We start from the raw sequence: 17,119 nt of genomic DNA, 5'->3' as shown, positions 1-17,119 counted from the left end.
AAATGTAACAATGACAAAATAGTAACAAGCAGCAACATAAAATGTAAAAACCTTGAGCCATACACAAGACTCAAACCCTCTTGCTTCCTCCCTTGCATGGTCTTGGATGTATTCTCACCATCAGATCTAAGGTCTTAGTAATCATAACTTATTTAGATATACACTAGAAAATTAGAACATTGAATGTACTTTCTTAAATTAAATCAGAATGGTTTATAAATATAATCACTCTTCAATATATTATTATTCATTATAACCTTTCAGTATCTAGTTCTTGATCCATTTACAGTTTACTATTTTCAAAACACACGCACATACATTAGTTATCTCAAACTTTTTTGCAACTAATAGTGTCCACGCTCCTTTTCTCGAGCCATTCACAAACATTTTGACATTATTATTTATTGGACAATTACAAGTTATAAATATCAAAGATATCAAGCCTGGCAACGATTGATACAAATGCTCCCGTACAACACCTTTCATCCTTATTTTGCTAACTGGAGCCATAGGTTAATGTACTAAGATTCATCCATTTGATTGGGTTACTCCAAGCTCCAAATCAAGAGGCATCAACCAGTCGAGGACTTTGACCCTCATGATTGGATTATGGCTCCCCTCTTTTTAGAGAAATTGAGAGGCATCACATTGTATTAACTTTCCAACTTATGTTATCAATATAATTCTATTAACTCCGCAGTAAACCATGTGCATCTAAATAAGCATTCACATCCAAGGCATGCATATGCTATTCCAAAAAAAAACATATAAATATGGTTCCAATACTAGATTCAGAATTTACACATCTTTTTCAATGTTCATCAAGTTAATAATAATAGGTTCAACTCTAAGAAACATCTCAAAATACATCAAAAAAGGGATTCTGACCTAACATCTTGGACAAAAAAAAAATTCATTCTATAATGCCATAAGAAATGAAACCACCACCACCACCGTAGCGGGATCACTGACACAGTCAAAAAAGGGATTCTGACCTAACATCTTGGACAACAAAAAAAAAAGATTCATTCTATAATGCCATAAGAAATGAAATATTACAATTTTTATATATCTCAAAGTGGTGCAAGGAGAGAGTATTTTATATGTATCCATATAGTTTATCAACTTCTGAGGGTGTATTTTGTATTGAGTAAGCCACTCACTTTCCATATTAAAAAAACGATAAAGGTGAAAGCGTTCACATGGCAAACGCTAAACACCTTCCCAATGAACTTTTTTATTAAAAAAAAAATTATTCAAATGGATTATTCCCATACAAACGCCTTCCCTAAAAAGCCGATTCCACCAGACGCGGTTTCATCATGAATCATAAAAGAATTAATTTATTGAGATCGATTCTCACATGATCACTTTTCATAATTTTTTTTTAAAAAGAAAGAAATCGATTCTAACTTTTGCGATAGTTTAGAATACGCAGTATCTTTAATATTATAATTTAAGTCCTTTTAACTTTTTTTTTGGGTACATGATCTGTTGCCAGCTAAACTTGAATAAATAAATAATCTTTAATGTTGTGCACTGTTGCCTGAATCTTTTAAATTATAAAATAAAACAACCGGATTCGGATCCAAATTTACAATATATAATACAAAGATAAAGAAGATGAAAGAAAACAAAGATGACAGCCATTTGTTGCTTAATAATTCGTGAGTGATGGGCATGAAAGTCACTTTTGATTAAAAACAAAATGTTATAATAGCATAATTCATTCTAATATCATGATTCATCAGTGATGATCACGTGACAATAGTGCCTTAAATCATGAATAGATGTGGATGAGTGGATCATTTAGTGTTTTGAACAAGATGCATCCAATTTGTTTGTAATTAAAAAAATGAACAACTACAAATTCAATGTCATTTCACTTTTATATTTTTTTTATAAAGATTGGATCTTAATAGAAACAAATTTCTGATTATAATTTTTTTTAAAAAATAGACTGATATATAAAAAAAACTTCTCTGACTTTGGTTTATTTCGTATCACCATCTTGACCTTTAAATATTTAAAATTAAAAATAACTTTGGGTTTATTTCATATCACCATATTGACCTTTAAATATTTAAAATTAAGACCGTGAAGTTTCATATTTTGACTTTCAATTTCCCCCGTTGTTGAATGTAACAGTTTATGCAATTTTTCTTTTTTATTTTAAAGAATTGAGTATATGCCATATTATACTCTAACAAATGACACTTTGTTTTGACATGAAATTTTAAGTGTTTTAATTATTTTAGTAAGATTTAAAAAAAATACCTGAAGCCACTTGTCATAACAAAATAGCGCTTTTACGGTAATCACAAAATGGCCTTATGCATTTTTTAAATCTTCATAAAATAATTAAAATTCCATGTTTATGTCCAGTTCTGTGTTAGAGAGATATGGCATATGCTCAATGCTTAAAAAAAAAATGTGAAATGGCATGAACCATTAAATTTAATAGCAATTTTAATGACAGGAGAATTGCTGGACAAAATATGAAATTTTAGGGTCTTAATTTTAAATATTTAAGGGTTAGTATGGAGATAAGTACCTCATTCAAAGTTTAGGCAAGTTTTGTATATTTTAGTCAAAAAAATATTATTTAAGAATTTAAAAATTAAAAATTTTAAAGTTAGAATGTGATCACTAACCCATTTTGTCCATTACTCTATTTGTCCTCATATGTTCGTCCCTCTTCCCCTACTTCTTGTTTTGTTTTGTTTGGGGTTGGGGTAGCTAGGACTCCTCTCCTGTGGTAATCCCTGGATAATAGGGAAAAGACCTGTCAATCAGTAAAATAAAATGAAACGAAAAAGTTGAATTAAAACATTATGTATTATTAATTGAAATTGCTGAAAAATGAGTGTGATCACTTGTAATAAAAAAGATCTGCTAATTTTTTTTTGCATTATATACAAAATTAAATATGATAAATTTAAGTTTATGAACCAATCAAGGTTGAGTGTAGCAAAAAAAAAAAAAAAGGCCCAAAATGAGATGAATTAAAATTTGAATTTCTACTATAAGTACTATTCATATTTAATACTTGATTGTATATCGAGCACATATGTAAGTGTTCAGACGAAAACATATATAAAAGGAAAACAAGGTCTCAAACGAACAATGTCCAGGGAAAAAGAAGGAACCATGTAATAAAGCAGTCGATTGGCAAATTTGTCCGATGGAATAGAAAATCTTATCTCACTTCAAAGCGTAAGGAAAACATTCAAGGGGAACAAAATATTTTTATTGTATTTCTGTTACATTGTTAAAAAAAAATAAATACAATGGCGTTTAAGCTGTAAGGATAAAAGAATTAAAATAACCAAATTATCAATAAATTTAAAAATTTAAAATAAAAATCAAATGCCTTTTAGTGATTTAATCATGAATTTATTAGTATACCTTTCTAATAAAATAACGAATCTCACTTCAAATTAATGATTAAGCTGTTGCAAATCAGAGAAATAAGAGTATCAAACTAGAAACATGATTAACCATTAAAGTCATGAAAATTAATTCTTTTCCTTCATAAATAGATGAATCTCATTGCAAATTGAGAGTCAAAAAGTTGCAAATAAAGAATGACCAGTGTACCAAATAATGTTGTTATGAAGTTGTAAATTAAGAAATAAGGTTATCAAACATTGAAGACCTTTGATCTTTTGTTACTGTAATTTCAAACCATGTGGTCAACAAGTGTTATTTCTCCTAATAATTATTTCATATTTAAATGTAAACATATATTTAATTATTTTATTTTATTTTTAGTTTCTCAACTGTCTCTTAATTATGTCCTGCTGTTTTTTTTTAAAGTAAGCCAGATGCATTTTTTTTTAATTTCTTGGAATTTCAACAATGTTATACTATTCACAATTTAAACATGATTCTGCTTATTATAATTTTATATTCCTCCTTATTTCAAAAAGCTTTCTTTTTTTTTAATTCCAAAGTGGAAGACCTGTGAGACCGTGTCATAACGACGGCAGGCACCCCGGCCTGCTATGAGTGCTCATCAACTCATCAATTCAACCTCTAAAGATTTCCAGTACCAAAAAAAAAAAGAAGGAAAAACTAAGGATTTCTTCGGCCACTTTAGTATAAATTAAAAATTCTACCCAAAAAATATAAAATCAAAAACATAAAACTTCTATTGGTATTGTATTGATGTAAAATAATGCTGTAAATAGCCAAGTGGTTGCATTTGGATCTTCTTTAGAGACGATACTTCATGGTTTTGGGATTGATGATATACTCTCACAAGATACAGTGTTTTTGTGTGTGTAATTTTTTAAAATCTGTACTATCAAAAAATATTTGTTGTGCTATTATAATTTGCAAATTATTTTCTCATCATATGACATGGTGATTACCAACCTGAATTAATCTCAGTAGAAGGAGTTATTATTATTTAAACACAAGGTTTCATGTTTGAGTTCAAACCCTCTTGGTTATAAAGGGATTGGTGGTGCATGAGGAGCTAAGTTGCCAGAGCTAGAGATTATGTTCGCAAGCCCTTCTTTTTGGTCGGCACTGTTGACTCCTTCCTCCTCCATTTCTGACGAGATAAAAGGGGGCAGTAGTAAAAACAAATCATGATCACTCGATCAATCAGATACTCAGACTACCAGATAGAAAGTCTCGCGCAGCGTGCGACCCTTTTTGATCCAAGCCAACGAAAATATTACTTTGCTTTCAGACTCTGATCACATGAACCACCGTGTTCCTTCGTATTGTATTTCCTTTTCAATCATGCAAGTTCGAATTGGCCCCATGTCATTATATATATATATATATATATATTCAATGCCATAGCTTATTGTTGAAAGCTGAATGCATTTTTTATCCTTATTTTTTAAAAATTCACAAGTATAATTTATTAAATGTTTATAAAAAAAATAAGGAAAGATAATTTTAATAAGATAAGGGTATAGTTGTCCATATACAATTATTTTCTCCCTCTCTTCCCCAAACCAAACAAAGTACCTCCCCTCCTCATCATTAAAGTCCCTTTTTAACCTCTCCATTAAATTCTCTGCCTTCCACCAAACAGGATGTGAAAGGTAGATTCCAACATACACGTTTTCTCTTTCTGTTGCAAAGGATTGTACAGTAAGGCGTTGCTTTTCTTGAGGTCGCACTCTAGTTGCTTTTTTTTTTTTTGGCTTTTTATTATTAGTGTGTAATACTTTTTTATATCAATAAAATGATCTCTTTTTGTGAAAAAAAAAAACATGGTTTCATTTTCCATACATTTTAAATGAAGGCGAAGGCAATCATATGGTAATGGTCTTCATTGAATTGTAAAAAGAATTCTTCTTCAATTGATGGATTTAAATTTAAATCTAAAATCTTATAACTAAAAAGAATTCATCTTCAATTTGGATAGTATAAAAAAAATTTAAATTCATAGATAATAAAATAAATGAGATGGAAAATGAAAATGGAAAGACATGAGAAGATTAGAATAGCTAGAACATTAAATAATTAGAATAAGATGCAAGAGGAATTTAAAATTATTGGACATAATGGCTTATGACATTATGTTGAGTTTAAGTTTTGATGATGGCAAATATAATTGTATTAACATAGTTAATATATTTGAGAATATTGTTGGCAAAAAAAATGTTTGAGAATATAGATCAGTTAATTATATGTATTAATTGTTTTCCTATATATTGTATAATTATAATTATGAAACAAGGGCTTTAATTTTTTTTTAACTTATATTGTTTCATACTATATGACATTTGAAAAAATAGTTTATGTGCACAAATTTTTTTTATACCAATATATTTTTTCTTATTCTAAATTGATTATATATCCAAGAGTGTTCAAAGTGTTATTTTTCATAACTTGAATATTGACAATATACAAGACTTTTCATATGCATGGCATGCCATAATAACTTCTATATTTATTCCCATGCTTATTAATATTTGGATTAACCACTTCATTCATAGCATATTATTGAAGGTTATCCAAAGAAGAAATATGAGTGAGAATAAAGAGGAAGTCATTAAAGTTATCATTAGCACATGCTTCACTCAAAAATAAAGAACATAAAGATGAAGAGAAAGATGATCCAAGAAGATCTTAAATTAATAAAAACATAAAGCTTGGATCCATCATAGCCTTGGTCTTGATAGAATAATATCTTTAGGCTTTCTAATTTTTATGTTAAACTCAATTGTTTTTATATGCATTTAATTTAAATCATGACATTCATTTTGGTTCTAAAATAAAAAGTGACTTATAACCTTCTTAATCTTGTTTTTAATCATTTATATATCACAAGTTTTGGAAATGTTTTCTCGTAAAATATTGTTTGAGAACTAACTTCATAAAGTTTCTTGAAAGTTTAATTACTCAAAATGGAGTTATGTTATTAACACTTAGAGAAATTTGGTTTAGATTTTTTATTAGTATTTTCTCTATATCTCTTAATATACAAATCAATTTGGTATGAAACTTTTTTCACATAAAAATAGACTTGTAAAGCTTTCCAAAGATATCTATTTCATTTAACATAGATTTTATATGAAATAGTTATGAGTTTTCAAAGCTTCCAGAGTTGCAGATATTCATTCTGGACCTTTGCTCGTATCTCTCTGTATACGTTGCATTTTATAATGGGTTTTTTCTTCTTGGAAACTATACATTCAAAGATTTCCAATATAGGTCAATTTCCTGATTCGGATGTAAATTGAAAGAGTTATGACTTTTAGAAGTTAACCCATACTTTCTTTTCATCTATACCGGTATAAATTATTTATACTCATATGAGTCATCATTGGTTCATAACTTCTTCATACCGATACCTTAGCTTCATACCCATATGTCAACTTTATACTCAGATGTTTGTGCTTGTTCAATTCATACCGGTATCATTGCCTCATACCCGTATATTGACTTCACACCTCTATAGATATTCTTCCTTCAGTATAACTTCTGTTTACTCATCCTCATGCCAATATCTTTCTTCCATATTGGTATAACCCCTTCTCATCATTCTTATACCAATATATTTTCATTGCAGTATGAATGATTACTCGAGGTATATTTTTGACACACCGGTATATCACTTGAGCTATCATTGTCTTTTATGTAAAGACATTTCGGTATATTTTCTACATACCTGTATGTTGTTCTTCAGTAAGAGTTCATATCAGCATCACTCATTCATACCAGTATATTTTTGAAGATTTTAGCTCTATTTCTCATTCCTTTTAAAGAGCAACTCGAAACTCACTCTAACTTTAATTCTTTCAGCTTCCAAGCAATGTGTTCATTGTTTTACCTATCTAGAATTCTTTTTAAATACAACCATATGTTAGATTAAACACTTATCCAATCTTTTGATTGATCAGTATACCTGTATAACTTCGCTCTATCAGTATTCATCTTAACGGTAATATTTTAGAGAATTAATGTGTGAAAGCCTTTGTATTTGCTTTTGACTGCAACGCATAAATTTGTTTTAAAAAGCTACTATTTTCTACTATCCCTTTTGGGTAATAATGCCATCACAAAGCTACAAACCTACACTTGTATCTACAACGTTGAAGATTGAAGAGTAACAAAAAATTGATTGTGTGAAATGGACACTCTATAAGATGCAACAAATAGTTGGATGAGTGTAATGGATACTTCATAGATACAACTATAATTACAAATTATTTATGAAGACGAAAAAAAAGGGAGGAGAAGCCATCAATTGTATTCAATATTTTCAACTACCCTATGCTATTATCTCTTATATTATTGTACCTCAATGTATTAATCTACTTAATGAGTGAATTTGTTTTAGGATCACTTTGTGATCAAAATTTTTCTATTATCTATTTGAGTAGACTTAAATCAAGGGATATATATTAAGTAGGTTCAAAAATTACCTTTGTAAGGATGAGAGAAGCATACTTGTGAGTCTGAAAAATTATAAGTGGCTTCACAAGTGCCTAGATCAAACTTGTGAGATTTTTTGTAAAGGAGGGTGAGATAGATATTGAGTTTGAGATTGTACTGTGGCTTCACAAGTGCTCAGATTGAATTTGTCGTTATAGTGAAAATTTTTAAAATGTTCCTGAGGACTGGACGTAGGCTAAGTGGATTAGACTGAACCAGAATAAATTTTCCATATGTTGTTCTTTATTTCTTTCATCTTCATTAACTCTGTTTATCCTCTCACCATTCATATTCGAAGTTTCTGAAGTCAAAACCTTTAGGTGAGAAATAGAAAGATATTCAGTTTACCCCTTCTTAGGTGGCCATTATATCTTACAAAAATTACAAAAAAATTATAATAAAACATGAATTTAGATTTGAGAATCATAAATTTTTATGGGTTCAAATGATGAATTTGATTTAAGTTTAAATTCAAATCCTCTTGCATACAAAAGCAATATTATTAAAATCAATTCTCACATTATCACTTTTCCTAATTTCTATTTTAAAAAAAATCGATTCTTTTTTTAATACAAGAAAAAAAAATCGATTCTAACATTTGATTTGTTGACCAAAAAAGTCACTTTTGATTAAAATTATAATTATAATATCATAATTCATTCTAACGCAACGATTCATGAATGATTATGATGACGTGTTCGATACCGACTTTAATCATGAATGCGGATCATTTGGAGCACAACTGCGTATTTAATGTATTATTTTATTTTATATTTTTTAAAATATTATATCTACATTTTAAATTGGGAGAATCACACTGTAGGACTCAAAAGAGCAAAAAATTGTACTACAGGCTCAATATATTCTGCTATTGCATTGCAGACCCAAGGGCTCTTGTTGCAATTTTTCTTGGGAGCAAAAATATAATTTTTTCCTTATGTGGTTTGAAAACTTAGATCATGTACAACATAATGTCTATTGATACACAACACAATATCTATACATATCTAATTGATCAGTAGGTTTAATAAAATGTATAAGTGAAGTAGATAATATACAACACGATGTTTATGGATGTACAATATGATGTTTTTGCATTCTCAATTAAATATCCATGCGTGGACACACATGGACATTGTGTTAAGAATTTATGAACACCATGTTATGTATTTATGGATATTGTGTTATATATACTCTACGTGACTTTATTTTAATTAACATATAGATCAACTGGGCATGCATAGATATTATGTTGAGAATTCATGAATATCGTATTGTACATTCATGAATATTATATTGTACATGTTTTTGTGTGATGTATATTTTAACCTACAAATCAACTGGACACGTATGAACATTGTGTTATGCATGAATTGAATTTTTAAATCACATAAGGATAACATTATACTTTTTCTCCTGAAAAAATTGCAACAAAGATCCTTGAACCTGTAGTACAATATCAAAATATATTGGATTTAAAGTGAATTTGTTTTTCTATTTTAGGGCTTGCAATGTGATTCTACCTTTCAAATTTTCCAAATTAAAAATCTTGAAGTTAGACTGCGAGCCACGACAAAAGCGACCACTTTCAAAGTGTCCGGAGCATTATTTTCTGTCGGGAATGACATTGTCCTATACTGTTTCCCCACCCCCCCTTTTTTTCTTTTTGATTTTTTGTTTTTGTTTGATTGTCCCCCGATAATAGAGAAAATGAAAAATGACTGTTAATTACTTGTAATCAGGAAGATTTCTTAAAATGTTTTACATTATATATATACATACATATAATTAAATTTAAATTTATAAATAAATAACTTAATCTTGAAATTTCTGAAAAAAACGGCTTTTATTTTTGAAATATTTAACCCTTAATATCATGAATTATGAGTTATTAAATATATTTTATTTTTGTTGACAGTTAAATACATATTTGCATTTTTTTATGTATATGTATATATATATTTTTTACGATAGGATTCTTTTCTCTTTTTAATATATGAAGTGTAAGTTATGAAACCATGGCATAAAATAACTCAAGCTAGTTTAGGGCAATGTACATATTGAAATATTTGGCGAAAATAAAAATTGTTCATTAAGGAAATATCGCAAAACTGATAGTTCTTATTTAAAAAAAAATGACATGGCATATAATTATAAAGGAAACCATATTTATTTAACAATAGAGAAGCATATATAATTGGGAAATTTTAATATTTTTATCAATTATTTATTATTACACTTTGAAAAAATGATCAAATTATTATTCTTATTATTGTTGGCTGAAAATTTTTAGTATTTAATATCATACACTATTTTTAAAAAATTAATATTTCAACTATTTAAATTAAATATAAACATTGATTATAGATATTATTTTTAAACAACAACAACATTTAAATAGCAACTAATATGAAAAATTGGTAATGACTCAAAATTCTCTTGTATTTTAAAATAATTTTAAATGGAGGGAGAGATAGCGAGGGGAGAGATTTTTTTTTTAAATGGAAAATTATTAAGACCTACATTATTGTATTATAAAATTGTAGCTTCATTTTTTTCTTAAAAAAAGAATATGATAGACATGGAAACAAGGTCTCAAACTGGGCCAAAAACAAAAAACAAAAAACAAGAAGAAAGAAAACAAGGTCTCGAGCAATTATACATCCAATCGACCGTTAGGTGTCACCTTCCTTTTTAAAAAAAAAAAAAATTCTGGATCCCAGTCAATCGTTAACATGTTTATGTGCGTGTATGAGTGTGTGTGTGTCTCTCTCTATTTTTTTTTTTTATATGGAAGGAATATGTTCGAGGTAATTTTTTTATATCGTATTTCTGTTCTCATCGTTAGAAAAATAACAAAAGGGATATTAAATGATATGTAAGGATCAAAAGATGGAATAATTGTCCTATTTTTTTAAATACTCCCTCCATTTCTATATATAAGAGAAAAAAATGTATCATACAATTTAAAAAAAATTAGTTAATCATAATAATTATGTTTAAAAATAAAAAAATTGGACTAACATGCCCTATGTTAATCAACATAAGTATGCATTAATTGTTTCTTATTAATGTAAATTATGAAGGGTGATTTAAAAAATATTTAATAAATGCTTATTGAAATTATGATTTTGCTTATATAAAAAAAAGTAAATAATGATAGTTTTTCTTACAAATAAAAGCGGAGTAGTATAAATATAAAGAGTAAGCTCGCTAATAATATATAATATCCCTTTCCAAATATCAAGGTACTTAAGTGACTAGATCAACTTCTACTACTTACGTCAACTTTAGTTAGTGAATATAATTAATCATATTTAGAATCAATAAATTTGAAAATATAAAATAAGAATAAAAATGTTCTTTGGTAATTTAATCCAAATAGTGAATTTCATGTGTAAATTAATATTTATGAAGTTGCAAATAATTAGAATAAGAATATAAAATTAGAAACACGAGTATCAAACTATTAGAAATCATGAAAACGGTCAAATGACATTGAAAATACATTTGGTCTTTATTTCGATATTTTAAAATCGTTTGATCCTCAAGTGTCATTCTTCCTAACAATTATTTCATTATTTATATTTAAATGTAAAAATATATTTAGCTATTTTTTTTGTCTTGTTTTCTTTCAACTGTCCCTTAAGTTATGCCTTCTCATCATTTTTAGCAAGCTAGACGCATTTTTTCTTAATGGCTTGGAGTTTCAACAATATAAATTATACTATATTATAATTCTCTAATTCTTTTTAGATCAAAAAATTTTTTTAATTCCAAGTAGAAGACTTGTAAGAATCTTTTGACTTACTTTTCTTTTCTTCCCCCACCCTCCCTTCCCATTATTAATTAGTTGCAACATTCGTCTTCTTCCTCAATTGTTTGCATTTTGTTATTGCCTCTGCTCTTCCTTCCTCTTCATTCAAAATCTATCTAGAGAATCAAACCAGACTGCGAATCATAAATGGAGTGTAGGATTTCAAGCTCTATGCTTTTCTCTCTCTTCATATTTGGGTGCTTCATCACCTTGAAAGCTTTCATATGCTATGGATCCAATGCTCAGCTTTTACCTGAAGATGAAGCTAATGACTGAGTTTCAGGTTTCGGGTTACTAATGCCCCGTCTTTCCAATATTATTTCATTTTTCTTTTGATAATTAGCTTATTTTGGCATTTTGTACTCATGAAACAATGCAATTTTATATTCTTTGACAATTTCTCAAAGAAAATACTATGGAATTGTATAGTTTCAATTTTTTTTTCTTTGAAAAGGCGAATTATAAAGGACATTAGAGTATTAGGGGCTGTTTAGTTTTTATTCTAATTTTTTATTTTTAAATTTTTTTATAATATAGTTTTTGGCATTATTTTTCAAAACAAAACAAATAAAAATTTTCTTGATTATGTTAATTTAAAAATAATTTTAGACTAAAAAATAGGCTGCTAGCTAGTGATGGCTGCAGACAATTAATGATAGTGATTTATGATAGAAATTGATGAAGTTAACTATATTTTTTAACAATCAAACATAGCGTGCTTTGAAAATTAAAAATAAAATGAAAAAAATTTTAAGATATATTTTTTATTTTTAAAAAATAAAAAATGAGAATAGTTTTAAAAATAATTAAATTCAAAACACTTATCCAAACAAGTTGTTTTTTAAAATTTTTTATTTTTAAAATATTTTTTAAAAAAAATTAGAAACCAAACAGGCTTTTAGTTTCTTAACCATGTGTGTATATGTGTTATTTTATTTATTATATTTTTTCGTCTCCTTCATTTTTCAATGGAGGTTCCTCTGTCTCTCTTTGGATATTTTGTTTTGGATTAATTTTTTTTTTCAAAGTTTGATGTTCCAATTTATGTTAACTTGAATAAAATTAATCGTTGATTAAATCAAGTGGAAAAAATTTTCATGTGATAAAAAAATGGGTTAAAGGGAAATTTTATTCTTAAATTATAAATTCATGAGCATTTGAAATCTTAAATTTATTTTTAATGTAATATTTTTCTCTAACAGCAATCCCCAACCCATAGTTTAACAGATAAAGAATTGAAAAGTATCGTTTTTTTTTATGGGTTATCATCAATTAATATAAAATACCATTTTTATTAGGCGATCAAATAATCAATTGTTTAATCAACAGCTAATATTATTTCAAATTCATAAAATTTAATTTTACATAGCCAAATTGAAAAGATTTTTATCCTTTTGTTTTCCCTTTTTCTCTTATTGATTGATCTATTGAATAAACATTGGAAAACAAATAACTGCTGTAAATTTTAATGTATAGATTTATTTATATTTATATAAGGAAGGGAGTAATAATATTAGTTGATAAGTTTCGCTTTCTTTGTTATTATAATTTCTGACTAGAAAAAGAGGAGTTTGAAATAAATTAATAAAATTAATTAAAATTATATTTTTGTTTACATATACTTTATATATTTAGTACATGGAGTATTTATATAGTCTAATTTCCGATGCCTTTTAGGGTAAACATGATTTATGCACTCATATTTGGGCATTAAGGGCGCTCTTTTGGATAAGAAGACATTTATTGATTAATTAAGATGAGAATCCCAAAGATATTAAATAAAAAGAACTAAATAATTATTTCTTAAACACGAAGAAAAAACACAGAACAAAATGCAAAGCATGAGACTAATAGTAGATGTTTGACACAGTCCTTTTTATTTTGCTATAATTATACAGACCTTTTTTTTTTTTGTTTTCAAAACTTGCATTTCAGTCCAATTGTTAGTACCGTTAGGAAATCTTGTTAAAGATTTTCAAATATTTGTAATTATGTTAACATTTTTAAAATTATTAATTTTCCCTTATAACCTGATTGTCAACGCTTTATCCTAATTTTTCAAACTTTAAATAATTAAGCATGTCAATATTTGAATAAATAATTTAAAAACTTTGTGTTAAAATTAATGAAATTTTGAAAAATAAACATAAATTATATTAAGTAATTTATTACCCCCTCTATTCAAAAATATAAGGCCTTTTTTGAGGAATTGAATGTTTAAAAAATATATTTTTAGTCTTTTGAGGTGTAATTATTGCCCTTTTTTTTCAAAAGTGTCCCTATTGATAATGAATTTATATTTATTGTAGGGCATTTAATAGGGGTAAATATGAAAATGTAGGGTTAGTTTAAAAGTAAATAACTACTTTATTGAGGGTGAAATTCAGTTAAAAATGCTTTATATTTTTGAACAGAGAGAATATATTAGATCCTTATTTTATTTATGGCCAAAAAATCCTTATTCCATTAAGTTTATTTAATTTCATTTTTAATAAATATGTCTACAAAACAAAGAAATTTAAAATATAAATCAAAAACTAAAAAATATACGCATTTTTTCTTGAATTTTGTTTCCACTCTGTGGGAGTATTTGGAGGAAGTCGTCAATATAAATGAGTATCAGTATTTATGTTGAAAGTCAAACACAGTGGGCCAGGTGAAGTACTTGACATTGCTTTATGAATATGGCTTACAGATGTTTATGAACCAACATAAACTACAGCTATTGAGATTCTTAGTTGATGGTGAATGACCAAAAAAAAAAAAAGAATTTTGTTGGATACAGTGAAAGTTCTAGAAGCAGTAACATCGAAGATAGAGGACTGGAATTCGAAGGTGACATGGAGTTCTTGTATGGATGCGAAGTTCAATTAGAGTTTTACCTGCAATTGCACTTTCGAAAGTCAAAGTGGAACCATTTGCCATGTTACAACCATGTACGTGTGAGTACATATATATATATATATATATATATATGATCTGCATTTTTAATAATCTGGATTAGGAAACTTTGATTCAGTTGTATATTTAAATCTTGCATAGCAAGATTTCGTATTGTCCATTTTGATTTGACATCAGCCGTTTCATTCCAAACCCGATTATTTCTTCACACTCAATCTTTATTAATTAATAATTAGACTTAGGCCAAGACCAGAAAGCTTACCATGATTTTTTTAATTTATTTTTATTTTTAAAAATTAAACTTGTAAGTATAATATTACATATGTATGCTCTAATATTAAAATATTCTAAAATTTAAAATAAATGACACAGATCTAAAGTTATTAAAGGTTTAAAAGAATTTTTATATGAAAAATATTAATTTCAAAAATCATTAAAAAAAAAGAGTTCCAAAAAGTAGTTTGATGTACCCGACCAGCATTTAAAGCTCTATATATATGTTAGGCTTCATGATCATGTCATGTTACGTAGTGCAGTGTACATTAAAGTGCACGAACCATGCATGCCCCCTTTCTTCTTTATTATTCAAACACATATTGGTGCTAATTATAACAGATTTTTTTTTAATTTAGCTTAATGTAAACATTTTAGTGATGCGCTTTTTTTATGACAGCCTGCCGGGGGGCAATCTTTCTAGAGTTTTACTAAGTGAATTTGGGGACTTTACCCATCTGCAAAATCTGTAAGTGATTAATTTTTGTACTTCTATTTTTGGTTTATATATGCATAATATATGCTCCCTTCATTAAAAAAAATTTAAAGCATTTTTGAGGAGTTAAATATTTAAAAAATGCAAGACATTTTTAATATTTTAAGGTGTAATTAATATATATTTTTTAAAAAATATTTTTAATATTTTAAGTTATAACTAATGTGGTTTTTTTTGCTAAAAATACTTTTAATAAATAAAATATTTTATATTTACTTTCCATTAGGATAAATGTCAAAAAATTGTGTTAGTTTAAAATTAATTGATTGGCCCGCCGATCTACGTCGAGTGCTGTGCCAGCGTGCCCCACGGATAGGAGAAAACTTCACATTATTTTCTTTGCAAATCGCACCATGGCCGCCTCTCTTCTCACAAAAATTGCATTTGTGTCCCCTGTGGAATTCCATTGGCTCTTATTTAACATTTTAATTTAAAATCTGGAACACATATTTTTTTTTGGTTGACTCAATTATATATATATATATACACATAAGCCTACAATTATTTAACATCAATTATGAAAATAAATTTGGTAAAACTTACTCTCTCCGTTAAAAAATGTAAGGCGTTTTTAGTTTTTCAAGATGTAATCATTGCCTTCTCTTTAAAAGTGCCTCTATTGATAGTGACTTTATATTTATTATAGGGTGTTTAATAGAGGTAAATATAAAAAGATAGGGTTAATTTAAAAGTAGATAACTACTTTATTATTGGAGGTGAGGTTTGGTTAAAAATGCCTTACATTTTTTAACAGAGAGAGTATATAATAAAATAAAATTTCAATCATGGCCTCTGAGAAACAACAATGAAATGTTCTTTAATTTTGTAATCTCATAAAGTTTGTTAATTTTAATATTTTTAAATTATAAATATTTTAATATTTTTAAATTATAAATATTTATATTTTTTAAAAATAATAGTAAGTATAGTTTTGCGCACGCTAATTTATTTTTCTGGGTTCGTGATTGGTATGCTTGACAGTTTGATGTTTGAAATGTAACTTCGATACGTTGCAGTGATTTGTCAAGCACTGATTTGTATGGATCAATCCCAAGGATCCGCTTTGCTAGACTTCCTCTTGTTACACTGTAGGTGATCAAAATGTGTCAATATCCAAACATTATAACAAAACATCACATTCTCTTGGAATAATTCATCTATATAATCTAGAATTATTTGACTAAATGCATCTATACAATCCATGCATCTTTGATATTTTCAACATATCTCTATTAATTATTGTTTTTCGTCCATGCATCTATACAATCTTGAACTATTTGACAACATGCATTATCCATATCTTAAACTTATGTTTCAGATATCTTAGTAGAAATTAAATCACTGGTCCAATCCCAAGGGAAATTGGCAATATTACAACTTTGGAGGAGTTGTAAGCGTAATTCAATGCGCTTTGAGTTACTGATACTTTGTTTTTGTATTAACAAATGGTTATGCTTTTTCTACTTTGTGCAGAGTATCGTCCAATAATCAATTAGAAGGAAACTCTTCCTTCAGGTCTTGGAAAATTGAAGCAGTTATACAAGTTGTAAGAATAATTTACGTACGGATGATTTTCTTTTTATCGTAGTTATTAATTAAACTGTAACTAACACAAGTCTTGTTAAAGATAGATTTTCATATTGTTTTTGGATGTGTTTTCTATCTACAAATTTGCCGGGATCTTTCTGGAAATAATATCTCAGGGACAATACCTGAAAGTTTTG

The sequence above is a fragment of the Prosopis cineraria genome, unplaced genomic scaffold, assembly GCF_029017545.1.
Source record: "Prosopis cineraria cultivar Desert tree isolate PC_DT_omini unplaced genomic scaffold, ASM2901754v1 PC6, whole genome shotgun sequence".
Taxonomy (NCBI): Eukaryota; Viridiplantae; Streptophyta; class Magnoliopsida; order Fabales; family Fabaceae; genus Prosopis; species Prosopis cineraria.
This window is presented reverse-complemented; position numbering follows the sequence as displayed.